We start from the raw sequence: 15,503 nt of genomic DNA, 5'->3' as shown, positions 1-15,503 counted from the left end.
GTGAAAGGCAAGAGTGGGGGGTGAAAGGCAAGAGTGGGGGGTGAAAGGCAAGAGTGGGGGGGTGAAAGGCAAGAGTGGGGGGGGTGAAAGGCAAGAGTGGGGGGGTGAAAGGCAAGTGTGGGAGGGTAAGGCAAGAGTGGGAGGGTAAGGCAAGAGTGGGGGGGTAAGGCAAGAGTGGGGGGGTGAAGACAAGAGTGGGGGGGTGGTGAAAGGCAAGAGTGGGGGGGTGAAGGCAAGAGCGGGGGGGTGAAGGCAAGAGCGGGGGGGTGAAGGCAAGAGTGGGGGACAAGGAAGGCAAGAGTGGGGGGGTGAAGGCAAGAACGGGGGTGTGAAGGCAAGAGCGGGGGGGGTGAAAGGCAAGAGCGGTGGGGGGGGTGAAAGGCAAGAGCGTGGGGGGGTGGTGAAAGGCAAGAGCGGGGGGTGAAAGGCAAGAGTGGGGTTTGTGGTGAAAGGCAAGAGCGGGGAGGGGGGTGAAAGGCTAGATTGGAAAAGTTGGTGAAAGGCAAGAGCGGGGGGTTGGTGAAAGGCAAGAGTGGGGGAGTTGGTAAAAGGCAAGAGTGGGGGGGTTGGTGAAAGGCAAGAGTGGGGGGGGGTGAAAGGTAAGAGTGGGGGGTGGTGAAAGGCAAAAGTGGGGGGGTGAAAGGCAAGAGTGGGGGGGTGAAGGGCAAGAGTGGGGTGGGTGAAGGCAAGAGTGGGGGGGTGAAGGCAAGAGCGGGGGGGGGTGAAGGCAAGAGCGGGGGGGTGAAGGCAAGAGTGGGGGAGAGTGAAGGCAAGAGTGGGGGGGTGAAGGCAAGAACGGGGGGGTGAAGGCAAGAGCGGGGGTGGTGAAAGGCAAGAGCGGTGGGGGGGGGGGTGAAAGGCAAGAGCGGGGGGGGGTGAAAGGCAAGAGCGGGGGTTGTGGTAAAAGGCAAGAGCGGGGAGGGTGAAAGGCAAGAGCGGGGGGTGAAAGGCAAGAGTGGGGGAGAGTGAAGGCAAGAGTGGGGGGGTGAAGGCAAGAATGGGGGGGTGAAAGCAAGAGCGGGGGGGTGAAAGGCAAGAGCAGTGGGGGGGTGGTGAAAGGCAAGAGCGGTGGGTGGTGAAAGGCAAGAGCGGTGGGGGGGGTGAAAGGCAAGAGCGGTGGGGGGGGGGTGAAAGGCACGAGCGGTGGGGGGGTGGTGAAAGGCAAGAGCGGTGGGGGGGGTGAAAGGCAAGAGCGGGGGTGGTGAAAGGCAAGAGCAGGGGTTGTGGTGAAAGGCAAGAGCGGGGGTTGTGGTGAAAGGCAAGAGCAGGGGGGGTTGGTGAAAGGCAAGCGTGGGGGGGGGTTGGTGAAAGGCAAGAGTGGGGGGTTGGTGAAAGGCAAGAGTGGGGGGGTTGGTGAAAGTCAAGAGTGGGGGGGTGGTGAAAGGCAAGAGTGGGGGGGGTGGTAAAAGGCAAGAGTGGGGGTTGGTGAAAGGCAAGAGTGGGGGGCTGGTGAAAGGCAAGAGTGAGGGGGTGAAGGCAAGAGAGTGGGAGGGGGTGAAGGCAAGAGTTGGGGGGGTGAAGGCAAGAGTGGGGAAGTGAAGGCAAGAGTGGGGGTGTGAAGGCAAGAGCGGTGGGTGAAGGCAAAAGCGGGGGGTGAAGGCAAGAGCGGGGGGTGGTGAAACGCAAGAGTGGTGGGGGGGTGGTGAAAGGCAAGAGCGGTGCGGGGGGGTGGTGAAAGGCAAGAGCGGTGGGGGGGGGTGGTGAAAGGCAAGAGCGGTGGGGGGGTGGTGAAAGGCAAGAGCGGGGGGGTGGTGAAAGGCAAGAGCGGGGGTTGTGATGAAAGGCAAGAGCGGGGGGGGTGAAAGGCAAGAGCGGGGGGGTGAGGGAGGGTGAAAGGCAGGAGGGGGGGGTAAAAGGCAGGAGGGGGGGTTGAAAGGCATGAGGGGGGGTTGAAAGGCATGAGGGGGGGTGAAAGGCAGGAGGGGGTGGTGAAAGGCAGGAGGGGGGGTGAAAGGCAGGAGGGGGAGGTGAAAAGCAGGAGGGGGAGGTTGAAAGGCAGGAGGGGGGGTTGAAAAGCAGGAGGGGGGGTTGAAAGGCAGGAGGGGTGGTGAAAGGCAAGAGGGGGGGTTGAAAGGCAGGATGGGGGGTGAAAAGCAGGAGGGGGGTGAAAGGCAGGAGGGGGGGTTGAAAGGCAGGAGGGGGGGAAAGGCAGGAGGGGGGGTTGAAAGGCAGGAGGGGGGTGTGGAGGGCGGGACACACGGGGGGGCGAGGTACACCGGCCAATGAGAGCCGTGGGTGGGTGGCGGCCCATGGACCGATGGACCAATCAGATTTCCCCTAGACACAGGGAACACAGGGACATACAATGGTTTCAAAAATATATATATAGATTGGTTAACCCATCCCTTGCTTAAGTTTTGTGACTGTTCAGGGGATTCCTTCCCCTCCATGTGTCCCTGGCATTGCGCTTCCTCCTGCCTCTCATGTCCCTTCCTTGCCTCCCAGTTCTGTTTTCCCTTCTTCCTCCCACATCCGTCCCTCTGCAGCAGTCCCTGACGCTCTCCCAGCATCTGGCGCGTTCCCCCCAGGGCACGCGTGCTTTCTCAGTCTCCCGTTTCCCTTCACAATACTCCCCGCTCATGGTCTCCCTCTGCTCCCGCTCCGGTCCCCTTACCTCCTGCATACTCCCCTCCGGTTCTCCCTCCACCCTCGGCGGGTGCCACTGCGGCTTGACCTCTGCTTGTACTGGATTACCCTGCTCTCTACTGCCTTTGAACCCTGCTTACGGACACGACTTTGCTGACTTCTGTTATCCCTGGACTCTGGCTTACGAACATTATGATTCTGCTCTCTATACCCCTGGACTCTGGCACACGGACATCGCTATCATTACTCTGAATCCCAAGGCATTGCAAGTATAACTAACCATCTTTCTACAGGCCCGGCAACGCCATACCACACTCCGGGCACGCCCTCACTGCTGTGGGTGCGTGGTAAAACCCTTCCCACCTCAGTACTGGAGACTGACCAGATCTACGAGCATACAGGCGTTACATTATGCAGAGCCCAACAAATGCAGACCCCCCTGAGGTGGGTCAAGGTGTTTCTTTAGAACATTTACAATTTGTGAGCAACCAGCTGACCACTGTTTCCCAGCAACTCGCTAACTTCACTATCCAGGAATCTCTTGTGGCTCCGTCACCCCCTGTTACTATGACTTATGGTAATGCTGGACCCCGTATTCCATCTCCCAACCGGTATGATGGGGACCCCCTCGCTTGCCGCGGATTTCTTAACCAATGCGAGGTGCAATTCGAAATGTCCCCCTCTCAGTTTCCTACCGGCCGCTCTAAGGTGGCTTACATCTACGCCTTGCTCACCGGCGATGCCCTCGCTTGGGCTTCTCCACTCTGGGAACATAAAGCTGAACTAACACAAGATTACCCTAAATTAAGGCGTGAATTCCAGCAAGTGTTTGACACTCCCGCACGACGGGAGACGGCTGCCTTCTCTCTCTTTCATATTTCACAGGCTCGAAGATCTGCTGCCAAGTACGCGATCGAGTTCCGTACTCTCGCTGGAGAGTCTCAATGGAATGATGAGGGTTTGGGTCTCTCTGACACCTTGAAGGATGATCTTGCTACTCATGCCGGGCCTTCCTCCATGGAGGAACTGATTACTATCAGTGTACTTATGGACCAGTGCACCCAGGAACGTCGGCATGAGAGACACTGTTCCCGTTCTCTTTCTTCCCCTGTTGTCTCTCACAGGTCTCCGTCTTCGCCTCTCCTGGCATTGGATGCCCCAGAGCCGATGCAAATCGGGAGCCAACAACTTCGGGCCGCGGCGAGAATGTGACGCCGTCAGAAGGGACTCTGTTTCTACTGTGTTTCTTCGGAACATCGCCTCCTGAACTGTTCCCTGAAGCCGGGAAACAGGAACACCCAGTAAAGGTGGAGGGGCTTCTACTGGGTACAGTCTCTTCTTGCCCCTCTCTCCCCGAGGATCTCCCAAAGAAGTTCATGCTTCCTGCTACGCTGGAGGGTCCTGACCTCCTACTGGAAGTAAATGCTTTCATTGACTCTGGATCTGCCGGTAACTTCCTGGATCAAACCTTTGCCTCTGAGAACCAAATTCCCCTGGTCAAGAGAAAAGCACCCATTGGTCTCGAGGCTATCGACGGTCACCCTCTCCAGCCAGCATTCATCATCTGGGAGTCCATTCCTCTCACTTTGACCTTGGCCGACGGTCATAAGGAGGTAATAGTTTTTGATATCTTCCATTCTCCCACCGTTCAATTTATTTTAGGATTGCCTTGGCTTCAACTCCACAATCCGCGCATTGATTGGACCGGCTCCTTGCCTATCCAGTGGCCTTCCTCCGCTGAGTCAGTCTCTACGTCTCCTCCTGTTGTGGTGCTCGCCAGTTTGAATGCCGCTCCTGCAATCTCTCAATTCTTCCAACCGTGTATCATGAGTTCCTGGATGTGTTCTACAAAGTACAGGCTGAAGTTCTGCCTCCCCATCGTCCATACGATTGTCCTATCGATTTAATTCCAGGAACCATCCACCCGAAGTCGAAATCTTATCCTTTGTCTGTTTCAGAAACTGAAGCTATGACGTCTTACATCCAAGAAAACTTGGAGAAAGGATTCATCCGCAATTCTACCTCTCCCGCTGGGGAAGGCTTCTTCTTCGTGAAGAAGAAGGAGGGATCGCTATGTCCCTGTATCGACTTTCGCGGACTCAACAAAATCACGGTAAAGAATCTGTACCCCCTTCCCTTAATCTCTGAACTTTTCAATCGTCTCCAAGGAGCCTCTATCTTCTCCAAGCTCGATTTAAGAGGGGCCTATAACCTCATTCGCATAAGGGAGGGGGACGAGTGGAAAACTGCGTTTAATACGCGATCTGGACATTATGAGTATCTAGTAATGCCCTTTGGTTTACGCAATGCTCCTGCCATCTTTCAAGGTTCATGAACGACATCTTCCGGGATGTATTGGGAACATTTTTTATCGTATACTTGGATGACATTCTCATTTTTTTTTTAAATTTAGAGGAACACATTCACCATACTAAACTAGTGCTTTCTAGGCTTCGTGCTAACCTCCTGTACGCCAAGATGGAGAAATGTTTGTTCCACCAGCCCTCTACTGCCTTCTTGGGCTATATTATCTCTAACTAGGGTTTTTCTATGGACCCAGAGAAACTGAAGTCTGTTCTCGACTGGCCGTTGCCAAATTCTCTCAAGGCCGTGCAGCGTTTTCTCGGCTTTGCCAATTATTACAGGAAATTCATCCTTAATTTTTCTTCCATTGCTCTCCTCATCACTGCCTGTGACCAAAAAAGGTGCCGATCCCACGTCTTGGTCTCCTGAAGCCATTGCCGCATTCGAGTTTCTCAAAAAAGCCTTTGTCTCTGCACCCATCCTATGTCACCCGGATACCTCCCTTCCCTTCACTTTGGTGGTTGACGCCTCGGATGTGGGAGCCGGTGCAGTTCTTTCTCAGAGATCCTCTCCCCAAGAAAAACTCCATCCCTGTGGTTTCTTTTCTCGGAACTTCTCGTCTGCCGAGAGAAATTATGATGTTGGGAATCGTGAGCTTTTGGCCATCAAATTGGCCCTTCAGTATTGGAGGCATCTTTTTAGAAGGCACCAAGGAACCTATTGTACTTAAATGATTTGCATAGGCGCCACAGTTTCCTTAAATATCAACAGAGTTATATTGAAAAAATAAACATAAAATGTTACCCAACACGATACTTCTCAACCTTTCCAAGGAAATGTGCTAAGATTTCCCACAGATACAGTCTTTGTTTGGGGTGGGAAGGGAGTGATCCAATCGGGAACACCTCATGTAGGTAAAAAACATGAAAAACAATAATAGTGCAGTATATTATTGCGCGTTTCGCTGTAGTACACAGCTTCGTCAGGAGCAGTATAATGACTAGTGTGGGTGTCATGTATTTATATGGTGTTCCCTGATTGCCTTACTAATGATAATCCAATAAATTAATCAACACATAATTAAACCCACAGGATCACCTTTACATAGGCACAGTTAACTCTGTGGTCCAAAAATAAAAATAATTTAATTTATAGTACTCTTGAGTACAATTAAAACATAATAAAATAAGCATAATATAAATTTTAATGACATTCAAAACAAAACTAAAAAAACTAAAGAACTGCATGGTCTGGTATAAAGACCCTCCATTAAACATATGTATTCAATCTCAATAAAAAATCGATCTCGATGGAAATTAGATCTCATTAAAAAGTATTGCCACAAGAATAATTAGTAGAATAAAATTTGTAACAAGATGGGTATGGGAGGGAGAAAAGACAGAGAGAGAGCATCAGTATTGTTAATAACATCATATCTATACAAAACATTATGAAATTAATTAAAACCATACATCACTCAGAAATTGGCAGGGTTAGAATCAGCTAGGTATGCTTAACATTAAAAAGCAATATTCTATAATGTTAATGTGATTGTGATAATTATACTGTAGTATAAAGTGCTTGGTACAATCTATATCTCTCCATTGTAGTATTCTATATAGATTATTAATCACATAATACACATTCATGGTAAAATACAATCAGCATAGAAAAGTAATATTATTTTAAAATTTTAAAATAATTAGTAAAAATAGTTAGTAAAAATAGATAAAAAGGTTAAAAAGGCACACAAAAGAGGCATATCTCGAGAAAAAAAAAGAGAATAAAAAGAAAAATATCTCTTAATTCTAGTTTGGCACTTTGGTAGGCCTTTTGAAGCATAATGGGATCATATCCTCTAGCCACAAATCTCTTGAACATCTCACTAGATCTAATTTCAAAGTCCTCAATACTTGAGCAATTTCTGCGAATGCGCAGAAATTGACCATGAGGTATAGCTTTAAACAATTTTTTGTAATGGCAGCTGTTAGCGTGTAATAACGTATTTCGAGCATTAGGCTTCCTATAAATGTCTGTATGTACTCTCATGTCCAGATCTATATATAAATAGAGATCAAGAAAAGAGATGTGGTGTTGATGGTGTTGAGAGGTGAAACAGAGGTTGAAAGAATTAGGCTAAGGCCCCGCTCCCTTCGTCAGTGCTCCCGCACTCCAGATAGGCGGGGCGTTGACATACACAGTCCGCGATATGCGGTCTGTAGGGAGCGGGAGCCGGAGTGGGAGATGCGCGGCTTGAGCGAGAGGGGGGCGTGGCTTGAGCGGAGAGACCCGCTACTCTCCCCCCCCTCCCTCCCTCCACGGGCTCCACAGTTTGTTCTCTGTTAACATTAAAAATAACCGCACCACCAATTGCACACCAGATGTGGCTTCACCTCGCGTCCTGGAAGATATTTTCTGCTGCCTGTACCCTAAGCTTGTTGTCCTTTCCTCACACATGAGTGTAGGTGCATTTTCTACAAATGCTCAGGAACACACACAACACACCACACCACACCACAACACACACACACACACACACACACACACACACACACACATACACACACAGAAACAGGCACTCAGACACACACAGACAGGCACTCACACTGCTTTCCCTCCACACTCCTCCCGCTCCCCGAAGCCTCTCCTCCTCCTGAAGCCTCCCACCCTCATTGGCTCACAGCCACACCACGTCGAAGCTAGGGATCACAATTCTCTTGTATTCCCTAGCGGCTGACGCGTCACAGCGTGTAGTCAGCTGTGCAGCCAGGGGGGACCGGCTCGGGAGGATTCCCCTGCTGGTGGGGAACTCTCGTGTGGCCGCCCGCGCCGCCGGGCGCAGCGGGTCCCAGGCCTTAGTGTTAAGATAAAGAATGAAATCCTGCAATTGAGTGATAGTGCCCTGCCAAACAAAAATCAAATCATCTAAAATAACGGTGGTAAGAAACTATAAGATGTCTGTAGGGGTTCCCATCTCCAAACACGTGGCTCTGTTCCCACCAACCCATAAAAAGGTTGGCATATGAGGGGGCAAAGCATGTTCCCATTGCTGTGCTACGTGTTTGGAGATAGAAACTACCCACAAACATAAAATAGTTATGTGTGAGTAGAAAAGAAATACTGTCAAGTAAGAAAGTGATGTGTGCTGGTGGTAGTGCAGAATAAGTCTCCAAGAAAAAACGTGCAGAGTTGATACCATGGGCCTCATGCAGTAAGCGTTGATAAGGGAATTATCACCATTTTATAGCCAAAATTGGGTTTGAGATTCAGTAAGCGCCGATAAGTGCTTGATTTCGCCAGGTTTCGGAGCCGATTATTTTGTTATGGCCAGTCGACTGCCGATAAGCCTGTTTTCGCCACTGATCGCCATTTTTTTAAATCGGCTGGATTCAACAAAAAAAATCAGCTTATCGGGGCTCATCGGCACTACGAAATTGAGATGTTATGGCCAATATCTCCCGCCAACTAAAGTTGGCAGTTTGGACGGGAGAACGATCGCTAAGGCTGCCGGAACGGCACTTAGAAAAAAAAAATCTTCTGTACATCAATGGAGTCAATGGAGCGGGGACGTATAACAGTATAGTACTGTTTACGTTTCATTGCTCACAATACAAAGGGGATTTGCATTACAGTGTGGGGGCATTCCCTGCATTGTGTCACAGCTGACGTGTATTATTTGCATAACATTCTACTTTTACATGTTTTCAGCATTTGCGGGTCACATTACTCATCATGTGATGATGTGTCAAGGGAAAATACTATACTCAACTCTTAAAGGAGAACCTCACATCATATCACACATTTTACTGAACTGAGCGACAATTATTTACATGATGTTACACATGTCACACATGTCACACATACACAGTATATTCATGTTCCTTTACATTACACAATGCTTGTAATGTGTCACGCATCTTTAAACGTTCATGTACATCTAAATTCTCATGTTTACATCTACGTTTGGTCCTCCCTATTTTCATGACGTCACTTATTGGACGAGCAATCACATTGCATGTTTACATTGTAACCGTTGCATTACAAGCACTTCAACCTAACTTATACACACATGTACAGTAATTCATCATTGGGACACCTTGTAAACTCATTCTATAGCAACTATCCTCATTACAGAAATGCATGCATATGCACACGACTATTCATTGTTGGCAACATGTCACAATAACATGGCTAATTACACATGTTACACAAAACTTTTTCCACGTCAATCTCAGCCTTTTTGTCTCATTACATGACTGACTCTTGCGTTCAGAAGTTTTACATGCATTGCACATGCAACTATTTATTTGCAAGCAATGTTTGTACAAAGCTTCACGTCACATCATTGGCAAATATCATCATTCCCTGCAGAATACACACAACAAATACTTATAACAACAACTGCACACAGCTTGCCACACAAGTACTTTATTATGTTAATGTAACACCTTGCATTTTACTATGTCACCTGACATCATCACATACCTATTTAAAGGACGCCCATTACCTGCTCATTCACAGCTACTCATTTCAAAATGTTGAGATTGTTTAGGAGACGGAGGAACATTCTTTTCTATGACATGCTTGATGATCAAGAGAATCATATAGGGCAAGGGAGGGACACACCGAGGGACAGTGACAGGGACAGTCACGCGGATACGACAGGGACAGGGAGAGGGACAGGCCGAGGGACAGGGAGAGGGACAGGAGATCAGAGGAGAAGACAGAGGAGACAAGTTGTGCCTCGTCCGCGTCTGTACAGGGAGAGAACCCTGTTAGATGGGATGAGTGAGGAGGAGATTGTAAGTCGCTATCGTTTGAGTTCAGCAGCAATCTTATCTCTTTATCAGGAGTAAGGGGAGATTTAGATTTTTTCACAGCCAGAGGTCGTGCAGTCCCTGGGCTTGTTAAAATGCTGTGCTCATTACATTATCTTGCTTCCGCGTCATACCAGACAACTGTGGGCATAGTGGGCGGGGTCTCGCAATCTACATTCTCGCGGGCCTTGACCCAGTTTCTCTATGCACTCAATAGACGTGCTAGGAATTATATTCATTTTCCTACAGAGGCAACAGAGTGGCTGGAAGTCAGGACTGGCTTTTATAATATAGCAGGGATACCATGTGTGCTGGGTGCAATCGATTGCACACATGTTGCTTTGATTGCACCTAGTCAGAGTGAGCATGTGTACCGCAATCGTAAGCACTACCATTCACTCAATGTACAGGTGGTATGTGATGCCACGATGAGGATAATGCATGTGGTACCCAAATTCCCTGGTTCCAGTCACGATTCCTCTATCCTGAGGAACTCTTCAGTCTTCCATGCGTTCGAAGAGGGACATTTTGAATATGGTTGGCTGCTGGGTGAGTACAGATTTACATGTTCTAACACAAAACACATTTTTATTTAGGAATGTTGCCATTGTACAATTTGATCACTAACGTCAGCTTATGTGTGCTCCATTCATTATAGGTGACTCAGGATACGGAATTAGGCCGTGGCTCTTAACTCCGGTGCTAAACCCTCAAACTGAAGCAGAGGAGAGGTACAATGCAGCCCATATATCTACAAGATCTGTTATAGAGAGGACATTTGGCCTACTCAAGACCAGATTTAGGTGTCTGGACAGAACTGGTGGGGCTCTTCTATACAAGCCTCAAAAAGTGTCTGATATTATCCTTGCCTGTTGCATTTTGCACAATGTTGCACTCAGGCACAATGTACAATCAGACCTAGCTGAGCCTTTGGTAGACGAGCATCCCACCCATGTAGCTGCTGAAAATGAACAAACAGCCAGTGGTGGCCAGACACGCCAGAATCTCATCAATTCATTTTTTTCTTGTAAGTAAAAACATATATGTTCCAAGTTCTACTTTTATACTTACATTATGTTATCTTAACAATAATGTTTTTTTATATACCCTTCTGGTAGGACACAGATGAATATGGGTTGCACACCTTTCTTTTCTCTGCTGTGTGCACAAAGGGATGTGGCACCGGTATGTTATTGTTGCACAGGTTATATAATCCCTCTTCAATTGTACTTTAGTTGTGTGTATGTGAATACAACTGGAGTAACAAAGCACTAATATTTTAGCATTGTGTTGTTCCTTATGCTAACACAATACACATATTATGCCCATACTCATTCATGCTTCTAGTATGCTTACATACAATGTTATTGGTGCAGTGTAACATGTACATCCATATGATGTGTACACCAGGCTCATTTACATTTTGAATGTCATTAAATATACATGGTGTTGCACATTTAACACCAAATACACACTTTGCTGTGTTGCTTACGGTACTGAAGATGGCATGTCAATGTTTGCTATTTATATATTGTTCCTTTGCATTATAGGTATATCTCCAGTATGACTGATCATGGTATGTATATTTGCTGACATCTATCATAAGATGTGCCTACCTCAATCTTCCTATAATTATTTGAAGTAAAAACCCAACATATTGGTTTAAACACAAATGTAACATATATGTACTTTCTGTATCATGTATATGCATTTAGCTACTCTTGAGCTTTCATGTGCATTGTATTAGAAAATGATTACTCCCATTTCATCACATTTTATGTATGTTTCCTTATAAATTCCATTAATGTAATATAGAGGTGTTTGGAGACAAGGGGATAACTGTACTTATTTGTTTACTTACGGGAGCTCATTCATCACGGATGAAATTGACTGATCATAACACTCCATGCATGAATGCCTGTAATCACAACAATGCGTACTACATCTTATATTTAGCAATATAGGTGTTTTTTAATGCTAGGAATTAATAGTCAACATTAATTTAAATTTGTGACATGTGTATGTATAAGTCACACGTGTGTGGATGTGTCCTACATGTACCAAGTGTAAAACTGTTAACAGAAAACACAATTTTGTTGCAAATGTTACTGTCATTTAGCATTTCTAATTTACCTATATGACAATGTTGGTAATATTTTTGCAATATAAATCACGTCACTTCATCATTATCATGATGATAATTATCAAGTATTCTCACAATTGTAACGTCAATCACGTGCACATTAGCATAGACACACTTTTTAAGACAACTGTTTGTGTCTGTATCAATTTGTGTAGGATCCATGTATAACACCGACAAATGATAATACCAGCTTTATTATGGTAGCTTATATCATCATATTGACTATACTATGTATTTTTAGAACGTTTAATAAACACAGTAAACTATAGTTAGTTAGGTTAATGAAATATACACAGAAACGTATTTCATTACATGATGTTGATGTCATATTCAGAACATCATGCATTGTAGGGGACCACAACATCTGGCCAATAACATTAATTGCTACAGTCCCAAACCATTTTATCAACATACCCATGTAACAAGAGATTTTTAACAATAAAGGGCTAGTTGGTTGTAAGTGTCCTTTACATTGGGAGAAGGAGTGGCTCAGTGAGTAAAGACACACACTGGCACTGAGAGTTTGAAGCAGGGGAGTCTGGTTCAATTCCCGGTGTCGGCTCCTTGTGACCTTGGGCAAGTCACTTTATCTCCCTGTGCCTCAGGCGGCAAAAAATACATTGTAAGTTCCACGGGCCAGGGACCTCAGCCTGAAAAATGTGTCTGTAAAGCGCTGTGTACAACTAGCAGCGCTATACATGAACATGCTCATATTATTATTATTGAAGTGAAACTTCCTTAGTGGCACCTCATTCAAACTGGGGCAAAAAAGAATTGTGGAGACAGAAATGAAACGGATGTGACGTCAGTGCTGGCAGTTGAGGCCGGGCTGTGTTCTGGCTCAGCCCGACCCCAACACTGACATCACACCCGCTCCACAAATCGGATGCGGCGGCGGCGGCGATAGCCGCCGGCGCCGCTCCTAATGGCCACCGCACCCCCCACACAGCCGCTGACATGCGGCGGCGGCGGCGATAGCCGCCGGCGCCGCTCATAACGGCCGCCGTTCCCCGCCAGCTGCCTACTGCCGTGTCGCGCATGCGCGATGGCGCCAGTGACTCCAATCACCACGGGAGTGGGGAGGAGGTGGCGCGCAGCCGCTATCTGCCCCTGGCGGGTGCTAACTGGCGCCGTTACGCTGCCCGCTGCCATGGGCTGTGAGAGGAGGAGCCTCTTGCTTCCCCGAGTCCCGCTGCTCTCCCGCACGGCTGCTGACATGCGGCAGCGCTAGCCCCTGGCGCCGCTCCCCCGCACCCGCTCAAAATGTACTCGCCACAGCTCCTGACGAGTGCCGCTCCCCCCACCCACTGTGCCGCTCCTGACGAGTGCCGCTCAAAATGTAATCGCCGCCGCCACTCCGTGCTCCCCCACACCGGACGCTTACTCTGCATCTGATCTCAGACGCATAGGTTGTGGGCTATTTGCCCAAATTAAAGATGGCTGCCCTGCAGCAATTGCTGTGGACTGCATGCGCCGCAGATCTGTTGAGAGGACAAGGCGGAGACGCGTCTCTTCGGTCTCCAAGGTAACGTTTTAGTGGGCCGGGCGAGAAGGCGAGCTGCAGACCCCCACACAAGCTGACTGACCCCCCCAGACCCCCACACACACTGACTGACCCCCCCAGACCCCCACACACACTGACTGACCCCCCCAGAGACCCACACACACTGACTGACCCCCCCAGACCCCCAAACACACTGACTGACCACCCCAGACCCCCACACACACTGACTGACCCCCCAGAGACCCACACACACTGACTGAACCCCCCAGACCCCCACACACACTGACTGACCCCCCCAGACCCCCACACACACTGACTGACCCCCCCAGACCCCCACACACACTGACTGACCCCCCCAGACCCCCACACACACTGACTGAACCCCCCAGACCCCCACACACACTGACTGAACCCCCCAGACCCCCACACACACTGACAGACCCCCACACACACTGCCTGACCCCCCAAGACCCCCACACACTGCCTGACCCCCCCAGACCCCCACACACACTGACCCCCCCAGTCCCCCACACACACTCACAGTCACACACACTCAGTCACACTCACAGTCACACACACTCAGTCACACTCACACGCACATGCACACTCAGTCACACGCACACTCAGTCACACACAGTCAGACGCACACTCAGTCACACTCGCAGTCAGACGCACACGCATAGTCACACGCACACGCATAGTCACACGCACACGCATAGTCACACGCACACGCATAGTCACACGCTCAGTCACACGCACACTCTCAGTCACACGCACACTCTCAGTCACACGCACACTCTCAGTCACACGCACACTCTCAGTCACACGCACACTCTCAGTCACACGCACACTCTCAGTCACACGCACACTCTCAGTCACACGCACACTCTCAGTCACACGCACACTCTCAGTCACACGCACACTCTCAGTCACACGCACACTCTCAGTCACACGCACACTCTCAGTCACACGCACACTCTCAGTCACACGCACACTCTCAGTCACACGCACACTCTCAGTCACACACACTCTCAGTCACACACACACTCTGTCACACACACACTCTGTCACACACACACACTCTGTCACACACACACTCTCAGTCACACGCACACTGTCACACGCGGAATTCACACTGCCTGACCCCCCCAGACATCACACACACTGACCCCCCCAGACCCCCACACACAGTCACACGCACACTCAGTCACACACACTCAGTCACACTCACACTCAGTCACACTCAGTCACACGCACACTCAGTCACACAGTCAGACGCACACTCAGTCACACTCACAGTCAGACGCACAGTCAAACGCACACGCTCAGTCACACGCACACTCTCAGTCACACGCACACTCTCAGTCACACGCACACTCTGTCACACGCACACTCTCAGTCACACGCACACTCTCAGTCACACGCACACTCTCAGTCACACGCACACTCTCAGTCACACGCACACTCTCAGTCACACGCACACTCTCAGTCACACGCACACTCTCAGTCACACGCGGAATTCACACTTAGTGCAAATAGCTAATACAGGGGATGTGTGCCGAGCACGCGCATTCTAAGTCAAATTTATTTGCGTTTTGTCATTGACATTGTATTTTGATTTTTAATTAAAACATCACCAACACCAACACAAATACAATTTCTGTGACAAAAGTCAAAGAAGTTTCACTTACTATGCGCGTGCACAGCACACACAGCTTTTTTTTTATTATTATTGTTACATAGTTTCGACAGTCATACGTTCCATTACACAATAGAATACACAAATGTGTTAGCAGAGTGGGAATGGTTGTTATATATAAAACACACCATGCCATAAAATGCATCCAATTTGTCCTAAATAAGAATTTCTTTTGGTTTTGCGACGAATTCTTTCTGCAACTATGTGGAACCGCCATGGGGACCAAATTCGCGCCCAGTTATGCGAACTTACTAATGGCCCTCTGGGAAGACCTGTACATATGGTCTTGGCCGGGTCTGGACGCGAATTTGGTCACCTGGCGGAGATTTATAGATGACATCATTTTTGTATGGAAGGGTACCTTGGAGGACCTAGATACATTCCTCCTGTACCTCAACACAAATGAATTTAATCTTAAATTCACCTCCATTATTAATAAAACAACCATAA

This window comes from Ascaphus truei, chromosome 15 (assembly GCF_040206685.1).
Source record: "Ascaphus truei isolate aAscTru1 chromosome 15, aAscTru1.hap1, whole genome shotgun sequence".
Classification (NCBI taxonomy): Eukaryota; Metazoa; Chordata; class Amphibia; order Anura; family Ascaphidae; genus Ascaphus; species Ascaphus truei.
The sequence above is the reverse complement of the archived record's forward strand: the minus strand, read 5'-3'. Positions refer to the sequence as shown.